At 38.6% G+C, this 15266-nt stretch overlaps 1 pseudogene; it reads left to right on the top strand.

Moving 5' to 3' along the window:
* LOC117365917 overlaps positions 1–13757 on the top strand; it is a 94288-nt pseudogene extending 80531 nt beyond the window's left edge.
* Positions 13758–15266: the final 1509 nt, after the last annotated feature.

Below are 15266 nucleotides of genomic sequence, written 5' to 3'. Positions count from 1 at the left end.
CCAGTGTTTGACCCATCTGTGTACATTCCCTTCCACCCCGTGGTTCCACAGCTTCCTAAGTAGCCGCTCATGGGGTACCTTGTCATATTCGCAGACATATTTAAAAATCAGCCTTCTTTACTTTCACTTTTGAAAATGACCACCAAGCATCCAGGGAGTAAGTTGCAAGCAGCAACTCCAAAAAGAAAGAAACATGTGATGTGTCTTAGTGACAAAATATGTATGTTAAGCAGGCTTCGTTTGTGCAAGTCTGTGTCTGATGTTAGCTGTGAGTTCAATCCGATTCAATCCACAATCCAATTCATCCAGCAAAAAGAGGAAGGTATTTGTTGGTCTGTTTGCGAATTCTTACCGGAAATTTCCAAAACAACATCTGTGGTTTGTGATGACTCAGTGGAAAAGATGGAGAAACTGATTAATTTGTGGGTAATACAAATGGTGGATTTTAAAAAAGCACAGTGTGCAGCACTGCTGTGAGGATGAATGCCAAAGAGATTTATAAACACGACACACAGGGCTAGGAATATCTGAAACCCATTTCTGTTAGTTCAGGTTGGCTAGCGTGTTTTAAAAGGTGATATTCATGAAAAAATGTAAGCCTTTCTGGGGAGGCTGGTTCAGCTGACAATGAAGCTGCTGAACAATCTAACAATCCCTATCCTGCTGTTGGGAGGTCAAGAGAGGCATCACGCAGGGATCCACCCTTTTGGCTACTCCGTTTAACCTCTATCTTGTGCCACTCTGTAAGTTGCAGCAGGGTCTTGGGTTCTCTTATAGACTCTATGCAGATGATATACAGTTTTTCTTTCCCATTGATGGTGACTTTGTTGGGGCAGAGCAGCGATTACAGATGGTGGAGCAAAAATAAAGGGCTAGATAGATTATAATAAGTTGTAGTTGAGTGTCCAGAAGACTAAGGTTATGTGTGCTGGGAAGGCACTAGGGAATGATATGCTGGTGGTCTCACTTGAACTTCTAGGTACACCTGTTTTATTTTCAATGGAGGTAAAATACATGGGAGTTCTTATGGATTCCGGTTTGACTTTCAGGGATCTTATTCAAACAATGGTCAACAAAGTATTTTTTAAATTGCATATGATAAACAATTTACAGCCATATAGTAACATAGTAGATGATGGCAGATAAAGACCCGCATGGTCTATCCAGTCTGCCCAACCTGATTCAATTTAAATTTTTTCTTCTTAGCTATTTCTGGGCAAGAATCCCAAGCTCTACTCGGTACTGTGCTTGGGTTCCTACTGCCGAAATCTCAGTTAAAACCTACTCCAGTCCATCTACATCCTCCTAGCCATTGAAGCCCACCCCAGCCCATCCTCCATCAAATGGCCATATACAGACACAGACCGTGCAAGTCTGCCCAGTACTGGCCTTAGTTCAATTTTTAATATTATTTTCTGATTCTAGATCCTCAGTGTTCATCCCACGCTTCTTTGAACTCGGGCAAAACTCAAAAACACAAACTGCAGCCAGAACGTAGAGTTGATATCAATCGCATAAAACAGCAGTATGGTAATCATATCTTTATTTGAATGTAGTATAGTCACTTGAGGTTAAAAAAAGCTCAACGTGGTCAAGTTTCGGCAAATGCCTGCAACAGGGGCAAATGTTGATATCCAAATATCTAATGGCCACAGAAATAAAAGAGGAAATGCACTTGTTATAGTCGATTATTGAAAGAGAACTTGTATAGTTGTGTCCAACACTGACTTCAGAAAAATTCCTTTTGTGATGCAAAATTGACAGTGTTTCACTTGATGGCAAGAGGCTCCATATCAGAGAGGAGCTTCCTGAAAGGTGGAAATCAAACATTGGCATTGTCAGGTAGTGCCTTTAAGACTGTTCTGCAGACAGTTGTTTGATCAGGCCTTGATTACGGCAGTTTATATGTTCCGCCACTTATTTCTGTCAGATGGGATGATCAGTGACACTCAGAAAAGCACACAGACAATATAAAAACATAAACAATAACCCTTTATTATATATATATATATATATATATATATATATATATATATGTATATATATATATATATATATGAATATAAGAATAAAATAGCTTCACCATGATCCCAGGCAATGACCATCCTTCACAATCGGGAATCCCTGCAATTGATAGGTGGGTGGACATGGGAGACTGTCCCTTGGTTGCAACGAAAAATGGATTCTAATGTTAGGGGCAGAGTCCCGTCCTTATATAGGGTGAAAGCTGCTGAGTTCATAGTTATACAGCTGGTCCTGCAGTAACCAGCGTCCTTCACTACAATTCAGGCACACCCGGTCCTGGTCTTTTGTTCTTTGTTTTGGCAGCACCCAGGTCACGGAAGTCAGAAGGTCAGATAAGCAGACTTGAGGAGACATGTCACGTAGTATGCTGAGTTTCAGTTACCCCCTGGCCATAGGCATAACAGTCCACCCCTGGATCCTCAAGTCTGCACCTCCGAATAAGAAGTCATCCGAATAAAGGGAGAGAGTGTCCATTTGTATACACAATAGGTAAACCCACAATTAAGAAATGTTAACATAAGGATAGCTAAACAAAAATATAGAGTAAGGAATGAACTGAAAAGGGAGCTTGAATAGCAGGAATCACAAGTTCAACAGTACTGCTAGCAACACAAACATTTTTATGTGATATTTCTTGTATAAAGGTATAACCTTGCGGTGGAATGGTCCATTGGCACAAATTGTAGGTATGTTGTAAAGAACATGGTTCATAGATGACACGTTTGTTTTATTTTGTTCATCTATTTGTTGCCCATGATAAGTGGGAAACCCTAATTGGGGTCCCAATGTCAAAGGCATCACCGTAAAAGGACACATTGTTTCATTTCAAAATTACACCATTTTGTATCTAAGGGTGTGGTTTTAAATCAATGAGATAAAGTTAATTCTTTGTGGTATAAAAAACAAAACACAGTTATCATTGACGACATGTAACATTAACTGATCATATCGTAGTGTTAGTTCATGATTATGTACAGTATTTGGCACCCATTCACCTTCCCATCTAAATACATCTGCTACTCTGGAGCCAAAATATGCTTGTTTGCCAGCCAGTATTTCAGAAACAATAGTATTTACTATACCTCAGGTTCTACATTTAGGTAAAATAGGAAAATTAATTTTCCATTCATAAATTATTTCCTTATGTTCTAAACCTGGTATTCTTGCATTCCTTAATATTTCGTGCTAATTAGGCATTTTACTTGAAAGTATCACGTATAGGGAATCATGGAAATTAATAATCTTATTAACATTATATTTGTGCTCTTACTCATGGCTTACATACATTTAGGGTAGCTTCATATTCACCATCAATCACTGCAGTTATCTGGTATCCCGTTTTTCTTAGCAGCTTAGGTTAGGGTCTGGCTATGCTCCAGTTTCAATAGGCTTGCTATGCCACTCACATACCTTCACTCACGTAAGAGTCAAGTGCACCACCCCCAGAGACCGCCCTAATGTGAAACGGCAGGATATAGGCTCACTTCTATTCCCAAGTCGGTGCCACATAATAGCGTCATGGCACGGCACTGTATGTCTGGTTGCGTGTCATCATCTTCTCGATCTGGTGAAATTTTCACTTAACCCAGCATGTTAGCCAAATCATAAGAATAAGAGAGCAGAGCTGACCAATTCTATCACAAAGGGATGAAAGTCTATATGGAATAACATTTCCCAGTACGTGATTTTCCAAGGAAAATATTTCATCATGACTGTTTAGCTTCAATGCTCTAGTTACAATAAACACCCCTAGTGATAAAAGAGAAGATAAGAAAAAGAAAAAGGAGAAAAACCACTTTATGTACAGAATGTGATAACATGTGACACAATACTTGTGTGTAAGGTAGTATTTGTTTGAGATAAGAGAAACAACACTAATGCACTTAAAGGTATTCTGTAGGACATTCAGAAAATATACCTTTTTATGTTCTGGACATAATTATTATGTCACTTAAGAGAGACCATAAACACGTACTGATGGTAATACCAAAATAATTTATGTCAGAGATGTGCACTGCACTGTTTATACCTGGTAAGTTAAATAAAGAGAGACCATTTTTTATTTTATTTAACAAATATCAAATACCAATGAGCACCATTTTACCAGGTATAAAGCTTTCTAATTTTTTCTCTTCAGATATCCTCTTATAATATAACCCCTAACTAAATTATAATTGGGCTGTATGAGCCATAGCATAAAATCATTGTGAGCATGGTTTTCATAAGAAACTTTCTTGTATGTGGGGGAATCTTTTTTTTTTTGAAAGGGATATGGTACCATTTGGACTAATAGAAGGGGTGGAAAAACTCTGGAAATGGCCAATGTGCGATGTTTATTGGGGTACCCCATAAGCTAAAACAGACAACACATAACAGAAACAGACAAACACAGAGCTCCAGCATGCTTTCTTCCATCGGCAATGATTCAGGGTTGAATTTAATCTGTAAATAAGCACACTGTTAATCAAAAGAGTCATAAACAAATTCGGTATCCATTGGATTCCCACTATCAGGTCACAGTGCTGGAAGTATTTTAAATATGGCACAGTGAAATTGGTTCTAATGACCATGTCTGGATGCTAAGCTTCTAAAAGAAAGAGAGATAGAAACTTAAGTTAATTGCTCTATAGTTTTGCTGGTCTCCTTTCTATCTTCTTCCATTTCCAAGCTTTGTCCTTTTGCCCACTTAGTCAATATAGTGTGATAGTTCTACTCCTGCATGTAAGGTATAATTATCTAAATGTTCTGCTATAATCTTGTGATAGAAAGTGGGACTATGTAAGTATTCTTGTGGTAGTCTGGTAAATGTATATTGCCTCCCTTGCCAAGTGAATTCAAATTGTTCTGGACATTGCTCCACTATAGGAATAGTAAAAATGCATTGGTTCATGTTTACAATTTTAGTGGAGATCGTAGGAATGTCTGGCAATTTACCAAAACTATAGATTCCATCGGAAAGCTGTAATGTTAACCCTTTTAGGATATCCATCCCTATTATATTTTAAGGAATCTCATTGATCAATACAGTATATTCATGAATTGGTAATTGTCCAATGTTTAAATCTTTTTTTTGTTTGTTTGTTTTCCTGTACCGCTTGTATAATTCTCCCCCCAATCTTGATATTTATATTCCTCCACCCCAGTGTCCACTACAGCTTGTACCTTTTGCTCCCCAGATTTCCAATAAATATTTATCTCTACATGCGGACGCTGTTCTAATTTGGTCCAGGCAAATACTGAGGCTTGGCATTCACATCATTGATCCTCCCAACACTTCCACCCTTTTAAATCAGGATAAAGAATGGAAGCAGTTTCCTCAGGAGGAGCCGTTGGCACCAAAATATCCTCCCTCTCTCCTTTGTTCACTTGTGCTTGAGACATAGATTTCTTTCCCAGTCCTCTACTTTTGTACATTCCCCATAACGTCCCTGTATCTTTCCCATCTATTTCTTCCCTCTTTACACCATCTTGTATTAATGCCAAAAGCATATTCCTCCGAGACACCCGATTAGCCCTGTTTGAATTGGATTGTCCTTTTCTCTTTTTATCAAAAGTATTTTGAGGTCCCCAGTCCCCCCGATCTCCTAACTGTCAGACCGCTTCTAAGGCTTCCAAAATAGTCCTGTCTATTTGATTGATCAACAAAGTTATCATTACCTGTTTGTATGCCGGTGCAGCATACTTGATAATTTTATTTCTCATGGACACTGTAAAAGGTAATGACATATATGTGTCAGCGTGACCTATTACTAAGGCTACCTTCATAGCCTCCTCCTTAATTCTCATTTGAGCATCTTTTAATGTATACCAAATTTTATCATTTGAGGGCCAAGCAGATTCAAGTGGATATCGCCTCGTGACACCCTTACTAATTATCTCTAATAAAGACCATTGGGCATATTTTGCAGGATAAGGATCCTCCCGTAAAGCATCTTGTACTGTTGCTTCTTGACTAATTTGAACAAATTTAGGGGCATCTGTGGCATCCAACATAATCCCTGCTGCGCCCAGCTCCTGAACCCGAATTACCCATTGTATTAGTGGTTCCCCAGGCCACTGTGTAAAGCGTGCCATTATATCCATGATTTCCTGTTGAGTAACATCCTCCATAACATTATTTCTAGTCAGATTTTCTCCTGTCTGCAGATTTCCCTGTAATCTTTGTCTCCTCGCAGGCTTTGCTTCTAATCTTTCTGCCTGTTCTCCTTCAACACATATATCCTCCTCACTGTTATTAGAATTTGAATCCCAAATATCCCCATATCGTTTGTTTGGATCCCAATCATCCGGCAGATGATAAATTAAGATTTTAACTTTTCTGTAACTCACTTTCCGCCTTCGTTTCTTGTATTTATATCGTGCACATCGCACAGCTGCCTTTTCTGTTACATTTTGATAGGTGTCTACCTTATCCATTAACAACTTATTCTGACATTGTAGCATTGTAATGGCATGCTGTTGATTACACATTTTCTTTTCCAGCTCTCCTAATTTCAATTGTAACTCTTGTTTAGCTTCATGCAAATTCCTCCATGCTGACAAAATCATCCATCCTTGTCTAGAAATTCCTTCTTGCTCTTTTCCTTTTGATATTTTCACCTTTTGTAAGGAGGCACATAATTCATGTGGATCCCCACTTCCAAAAGTACAGGATTCCCATAATCCTGCTTCTACAGACCACTCAGTGGCCATTAATTTACCTATACTGTCATTCCAATCTGGAATGGAGGGATTGGGAGCCTGCTCCTCAACCCCTTGTTTTCTGGGTAGCTTTTCTGACCACATTGATCACCCCACTTCTGGTACCAATATGTTCCACCATTTATTTCTGTCAGATGGGATGATCAGTGACACTCAGAAAAGCACACAGACAATATAAAAGCATAAACAATAACCCTTTATTATATATATATAATAATAAAATATATATATAATAAAATTATTATATATATATAATAATAAAATATTATATATATATAAGAATAAAATAGTTTCACCGTGATCCCAGGCAACAACCATCCTTCACAATCAGGAATCCCTGCAATTGATAGGTGGGTGGACACGGGAGACTGTCCCTTGGTTGCAACGAAAAATGGATTCTAATGTTAGGGGCAGAGTCCCATCCTTATATAGGGTGAAAGCTGCTGAATTCATAGTTATACAGCTGGTCCTGCAGTAACCAGCGTCCTTCACTACGATTCAGGCACACCCGGTCCTGGTCTTTTGTTCTTTGTTTTGGCAGCACCCAGGTCACGGAGGTCAGGATAGCAGATAAGCAGACTTGTTGCAGAAACCAGCTTTCCATCTGGTGTTACTGTCCTTTTGTTGTTGTTTTGGCAACACCCAGGTCACGGAGGTCAGAAGGTCAGATAAGCAGACTTGAGGAGACATGTCACGTAGTATGCTGAGTTTCAGTTACCCCCTGGCCATAGGCATAACAGGTTCTTATAGGCATACCTGCTTTGACCTTATGTGCTTTGCAGGTTGCACAGAATTTGATAGTCCGGACATTTTTTCCACTGGGGAAGCGTGACCATGTATCAGAATACTATGGGCTCCTTTTACTAAGGTGCGCTAGCGTTTTTAGCACACGCAGGAAATTACCACGCGCTATGCTTCTAGAACTAATGCCACCTCAATGCTGGTATTAAGGTGTAGCGCGCGCTATTCCTCGCATTAAAGCCTTAGCGCACCTTAGTAAAAGGAGCCCTATATCATGTTGCACTGGCTCAAATTGGAGCACAGGATACATTAAAACGGTTGTTAATGGTTTATCTTTGTGTGCACAATTTAGCACCGAGGTATCTAGTAGATAGCATTCTGCCACATATCCCGCCTCAACAGCTGCGCTCTGGAGATCATGCAAATTTACAGATTCCAACAGTTAAGCAGTTAAGACTGAAGGTGTCCAGGACTAGTATGTTTTCCTGTATAGGCCCCACTTTAACACATTGTGTATTGGTTTATCACAAAAATGCACATGAAGGTTGCCCAGGGATGTTTCACAGATAACACTCTCTTGGGTGTATGCTTGTGACAGTTGGTGCTTTAGGGGTGTGTCCCCATTGCAGGCTGTGTGACTTGTTGTGGCTCGTGGCTCGTGGCTCGTGGCCAGCATGCTGTTTATGGGACGATATTGGAATGGATGTCAGAAGCATGATAGTGCAGTATTTTTGTAGCACCAGTTTTTCGTATGATTCTGGGTAATTCTAGTTAGACAAACATCTGTGTTAGTTAAGGACCGCGCCCAAATAGAAGTGTACGAAAAACAGGTGAATAAAACATTTAAATATAATGTAGCTAAGGCCAGAAGAAAAAACACACTAAAGATTAATATAAGGAAAAGAATGGTGTTTTCTTGTGTACTTTGCTGTTGAGCTAAATCATGGTGGAAATCATGATTACATGACTACATGGAGTCCAGTTTAGGTTCTTTGTGTGTACTATAACTGTCCTGTCTTCGGCCACCATCTTGTGCCAGTGAATAGTTTCTGTTCTTTGTTCAGCTTCCCGCCTTTAGCCTCGTGGTTCTAATAGATAACAGATGTGCTTAGGCCAGTTAGGAAGAGCATATTAGACTCCATATTCCAAACTGAGATATAAAATGTATGAAGTATGAATGGCCAAGATATGAATGAAATTATGAATGTTTGGGGCCCCTGAATGTGATATGTGGTGATATAAATGGTTTAATTCAGAAATACAAAAAGTTTAAAAACAGGGACTTTAAGTTACCATATGGATTTGATATATGTCATGTGCTTGACGGATATAGGGAGGCAAGCTAAGACATTTTTGTGATTGATGACTACCATATCAAATGTACTCCAGATGAGAAGATTAGGTTTCTTATAGAGTTTCTTTGTGTTAGAGTGACCAGCCTGAACTAGGCCAATCCTCAGGGAAATGTAGGCAGACAGGAGTTGGCTTTTGACCTGGTATCCACATACCAGGGGGCCCTAGGTTTACCATGACTTGAGTTTGCTAAGGACAAATCTAAACCACATGTGTATCATGGTATGAATTGATCCAAAGTTAGCTATTAGAAAGTTAGGAAAAATTATATAATATAAATTTACTTAGGTAGTTATAGGTAATATGTTAACAACCAATATAGATTAGGAATATAAACTAACAAAACATATAGATTAGGAATATAGTTTATTTTGATCTTCATATATCTGAAATCCTGAAGAGATCCTGATAAGGCAACAGATGGTGTTTGACCTCTGACCTTGAGCAACTTTTTCTACTTCATTGGAGAGCAACTTTTTTCTACGTAGAACCTTGATGGGAGGGGTACCTGCTCCTTTCCATCTTTTCTTTGTTCAGTCTTTGTGAGACAGAGATCTCAGAATAGAAAAGAACACTGACATTTACAGGAAAGAATATAAAATCTGAGGAGTTTTGTAAGTGTATTATAATATTGATCTATGTATTTCTTCTTTTTATAAAATATGTAAGCTTAATGTGAGAATGTAACTTTTTTAGATATAAGAATGTAATTTGTGACACGCCTATATGAAGCTAGCCTTATATGGGAATAAATAATGTGAACCAATTAGACTGCAGATGGATTGTAACGAAGGAATGTCGTCATTTAGGATATATATGGACGTGTAACTGATAAAACATTGGAATTGTTAGGAGCAAGGCCAGCGTTTGGCTTCTGTAATAATTCTCTGATGCAAAAGATACTCAATTGATTTGCTAATAAAATTAATTGCGTACTCTTATGATCTAATATTGATATCTAATAAAAAATAAGATTTTGGATTTTATGAAAATATTTTGCATCATTATTTTTTTTCCATTTTCATTTTACAACCCTAGAAAGCTATAAGTACGCATGTGTGCAATTATCCTGCTCAGACTGAGGGCTCCCTTCCACTATTATCAATATTTTGCATTGTGGTAGTGTGTTGTTTGGGTTGTCTCTCTCCCTCACCCTACTTTTTCGGGGAGTGGGGAGATTCTCTCCATGTATATTGTATATACGGCAACAGGAAAACCTGGCAAATTTCAAAAGATTACTAAAAAGACATCTTTTGTGTACAATGAAGTATGGGGCCTGATTTATAGGTCGTATGATGGGGCATTGGTCACTTCTCTGCCTTTGTTGTTTGTGATTGTTCTGTTGCATTTGTACTGTCATAATTATAACTATGTATGTATTTGTTGTGACCCACTTTGGTGTAAAGTGGGATACAAATAAATAAACTATGAAAAATACCTACTAAGCGCAACAGAAGGAAAGGGGTATGTACTAGAGCAGGTCTTCATTGTTGATGAGACTGGCTTGTTTTACAAGCAATCCAACAGAACAGCGAAAAGACTCACCTTACTGTAGAAACAACAAAAAAAAGCAAGTGTGATGTCTAATCCAACATATCTCAATTTAATTTATCGTATATATTTGAATATAAACCGAGATTTTTGAACCAAAAAAAATGGTCCAAAATTGTGGTCTCGGTTTATATATAAATTGGGGAAGATAACTTTATTAATCATTTTAAATAGCTTATTGGAAATGGATCTATGATTTTGCTGACCTTGCGTGATATAATATAGTACAGTATATACCTATAATTGTTGTAAAAAGCTTTTTTTTTCCAAGCAATGTTTTCATAATGCTACTGTGTCTTTACACTATATATGTTCATTTTCTACTCCACACCATAGCATTCTAGTTCTGCACTGTTTTGTCCTAATGGTGAGAAAACAGTGGTACAGTTGATGAGCAGACTAATTACTTACTGTTGTTGTACAATATTATATGGTATCTCAAATCTCTTTTATTGGTCAAATGGAACAATACAAACATAGCTTGATACAACAGCAAAACAGTCAGGAGGCCAAAAGTTTTCCAGATACATAACACCCCCACCCTTAACCCAAAATAAAAAATTAAAATATATAGGGTTGTTCCCAGAAAGAAAAGATATATAGTGAGGTGAGAGCATATCAAATAAGAAGCAATACTGTCAAATATTCAAGACATTGCTGCGAGCATATACAGTTAAGGAGGCCAAAAAGGGCTCCCAAATGGCTTGCAATTGACGCCCCTGGACAGAGTCCATCTTCGGGACATCCATGCATTGCATCTTCAATTGATGAATCATCAACGAGCACCTTTGAGCCACTGTGATAGGTTCAGCATCTAACCCATGCAACAGCACTGATTTCTTCCCCAATAACAAGGCTCTCTTCAAAAAGTTCCGTAGTCCCTTTGGGATAGGATGAGTGAGAATTGAGGCTGAAAATAGCAATTTGGGATGAGGCGAGCAACGAAAGTGCCAAAGCTGTGAAACATCATGATGCAGGTGCTTCCAAAATCTTAAAATCTTGAGACAGAGTGGCATCTAACCATTCACATTTAAGACATCAAGAATCTTGGTGCAAAGCAGCACGATATGCCCGTGATGGTGAAATACTGTATGGTATTTATTTACCAGCATTGTTCTGTGCATTTTTTTTTTTTATGTTACTTCTACTGCAAATAAAAAAATATGTTTGCATCATTCTGAATGCTCTATGTTTTTTGTCAAGTATTGTCCCATGCAGGAGCCTAACCCTGTTTTACCTATAGGATTCATTATTCTCTTTCCATGGTTTTAAGGAACCATATGTATGGCTGAAAACTTACATCTATTTTCCCTTGGAGGCATTGTTTTGTTATTCATGAATTCACGGTTCGTGGAAATTCTCAGGGCTATACTGACATGAATAATGAGAACACACTGTTACTGCTCCTTGGAAATGGTTAAATATTTCTCAGTGATCTACTAAAAGAGAGGGCGTGGCAGAAAATGAGGCATAAAGATTACAGATAATTTATCTGCTTATCTTTACACAGAGGTCATCTTGCTTAATTTTGACCTTTTGCAGTGAAGTGATGTTACTTTCTTTTTTTTTTTTCAGGACATCACTGTCATTCCTGTGCTGAGATCGGTTCATTGTGACTCAACACAGTATGAGAAACCAGAAGATTTCAACCCTGGAAACTTCCTAGACCAGAATGGCTGCGTAAAAAGAAATGATGCCCTGATGGCATTTTTTGCTGGTAAAATGCCATTTCATATCTGCATGTAAACCCTCTTAACATTCCTCAAGTTTCATATTCTAGTCCATAACTTAGAACTTTTTTTTACTCTGTGACTTCTATCATAAATTCATGTGATAGACGGGTTATCAAGTTAGTCCTCCAGGACCACCCAGGTAGTACGGTTTAAAGAATATGAGCAATGGATATGCATAAGAGATCTGCATACAGTTGAGGGCATTCAAATATATCTTATGTATATTCGTATTGGATATCCTGACAGCCAAATTGTTTGGGTAGCTGTGCCATAACTTGGTTGAGAATCACCAGTCTAGGCATACACGAGTAAAACCTTTTTATCCTGGAAGTATGCCAGCTCTGCATCTTAGGGGTCCTTTTACAAAGGCGCGGTAGCGGTTTAACGCGCGGAATACCGCGTGTTAAACCGCCTGCCGCGCTAGTACCTAACGCCTCCATTGGCGAGGCGTTAGGATTTTAGGCTGCCGCGGGGGTTAGCGCGTGATGACATGTCCGACGCGCTAACCCCCATAGCGCGCCTTGATCAAAGGAGCCCTTAGTAAAACCAGGCCTAAAAGGGAATCGGAAATTTTAAAACTGGAATATGTTGACTGACGAATCATTCTGATAGGAGAAAGAGAAACAATTTAAAATGCCAACACATCTATTTAATTGAAAATATATCCCCTGCCTTTTTGCTCAAAGTTGTATCTAGATAGCTATACACAATTTGTGAAAGTAGGCTGGTTTGAGAGAAGTCCAAAGGTTCATTAAGTCCAAATTTCTTATTTAAGACTTGCTTAATGATTGATTGATTTTGTATGAGTGCATGTTTATTTTCACATTTATTTATTAGGATTTAAGAAGGAATTCATCAAGCGGCACCAATTTAGTTTGCACTAAATGCTAAGACACTCATAGGAATATAATAGGCTAAATCAGTTAGCAAACACTAACGCTTGGTTTTAGTAAACGGCGGTACAGGTTTCTACCGTGGGCTGACAAGGTAAGTGCTCATAGAATTCCTATGAGTGTCAAAGCATTCACCTCACCATCCCAAAGTAGAAACTTCTACCGCTGTTTAGTAAAAGGAGCCCTAAATCGGTTAGTGCCCCTTGATGAATCCCTCCCTTATTTGCCACCTCTGTGAAGAAATTCACCCAAGGCGGGTTTTCCATGTCCATAGTTCAAAGTGGAGTACAACAAAATGTACATAAAAATGTAATACACAACATCATCATGTTTACAATACTTCATCTCAACATAGCAATGCACAGAATGGTTAAAAAAAAAAACACAAACCCCCCCCCCAAAAAAAAAAAAAAAAACCTTTTTGTTTCTACTTTTCCAATCCTCTTGCTGTTCTCCCTACAGGAAAACGGATTTGTCCTGGAGAAAATTTGGCTCGGATGGAAATTTTCTTGATCTTGACTACCCTTCTGCAGAACTTCACTTTTCAGCCTCTTGGCAGCAGGGAAGACCTTGACCTCACTCCAACAGGTGGTAGTTTGGAAAACCTACCCCGTCCATATCAGTGTTGTGCAATACCTCATTAAAGGAGCTGTGAAAAATGATATTGTCACCTGTACTCTGTTTCTATCATCAAGATTTCTATCTACTCAATCAAAAGCCTTTGTTTCCAAACAAAAGATAAAAAAGAGATTATGTACTTACTCCCGGAGAGCTCTTTTCCAATAGATAGGTGAGACATTCTAGACCAGGGGTGTCAAAGTCCCTCCTCGAGGGCCACAATCCAGTCAGCTTTTCAAGATTTCTCCAATGAATATGCATGAGATTTATTTGCATGTACTGCTTTCATTGTATGCTAATAGATCTCATGCATATTCATTGGGGAAATCCTGAAAACCCGACTGGATTGCAGCCCTTAAGGAGGGACTTTGACACCCCTGTTCTAGACAGATGAGTAGTGTCCCCATGGCTATGTGCCATCTGCAAAAAGAATTCACTCTGGATCTTTTCTTGTGCCTCCGCTGTACTTCACTGGGCTCCTTAGCTCCACCTACAGTTAGTACCCAAGTACCAAGAACCACTAAATAAATGTGAAGTAGAGACACCCATGGCAATCAAGTTCAACAACAACCATTCTTCTTGAGAAGTAACATTAGAACATCAGCTGCAAACAGCCAACAAAGGCCTCAAAGGAGCTCAGAAAAAAGTAACATGTATACAGTATTCTTCCCATCTCCCAAGAGCTGACAGGCATCCAAGAAACAACTTGGAGAAGCATAAACAGGCTGAAACAGTAGGCAGGCACAGGAAGGCCAGGGTGAGACTGTAGAATGTCTATTTATCTACTGAAAAAGAGCTTACCAGGGTAAGTGCATAATCTCTTTTTCCAGTGCAATACATGAGATATTCCAGACGGATGGGATGTACAAAAACAGTCCCCAAAAAGGTAGGGCAGTCTTGCTGCGCCGGCCCATAAGACCGAGGACCCAAAGGCAGAGTCCTGTCTTGCCGCCACCCCTACTCTGTAAAACTTGGTAAACGTGTGAGAGGACATTCCACGTTGTTGTCCACACACATTTGGATGACTCAATGCAAACTTAAAATTTTGTGGTATACTTCCATCAGACACTAGAGGAAGGTTTTTCAACCGAAACACCAATCTTTGCTGTGTATCATTTGAATTGATTTTGTATTGCCTGCATCGCTTTTATCTGTGAAAAACATTTGTGATTAAAACTTTTTATCAACATCATTTTCATAATTTGTACTGCAAATGGGGAAATATATCTAGTTTTCTGGTGTAGTACTTAAAGCAAGAGTCTGAATTCTTAGGGTTTCAGTTTAATATTTGTCTATTTCTATTTTTCATTTGTGGTTACTTAATTTCTGTTTAGTGGCGGGGTCAGGGGGGTCTGTGTATGTATGTGCAAAACTGGGTATTCTGTTAGCATGGAGTTTCTATGTAGGGATCTGTAATAATCTAGCTTGTTTAGTTTTCCCATCCTAGGGCCCACTACATATTTATGGTTCATTCTTTGTGAGTTTTGGTACATTGGCTGTAGGTTGTGAGTATTTTTTTATGCAGAGAATTGTATTTTACAATATGCCTGATAGTGAGATATTAAGAATCAAACTTTTTTTTATATGGTAAGATTTATAGAGAAAGAAAGTCTGTTGATAGTCTAACACAGGGGTGTCAAAGATCCTCCTC

This window comes from Geotrypetes seraphini, chromosome 8, assembly GCF_902459505.1.
Source record: "Geotrypetes seraphini chromosome 8, aGeoSer1.1, whole genome shotgun sequence".
Taxonomy (NCBI): Eukaryota; Metazoa; Chordata; class Amphibia; order Gymnophiona; family Dermophiidae; genus Geotrypetes; species Geotrypetes seraphini.
Note: the sequence above shows the minus strand (reverse complement) of the source record. Positions and strands in the feature narration are given on the sequence as shown.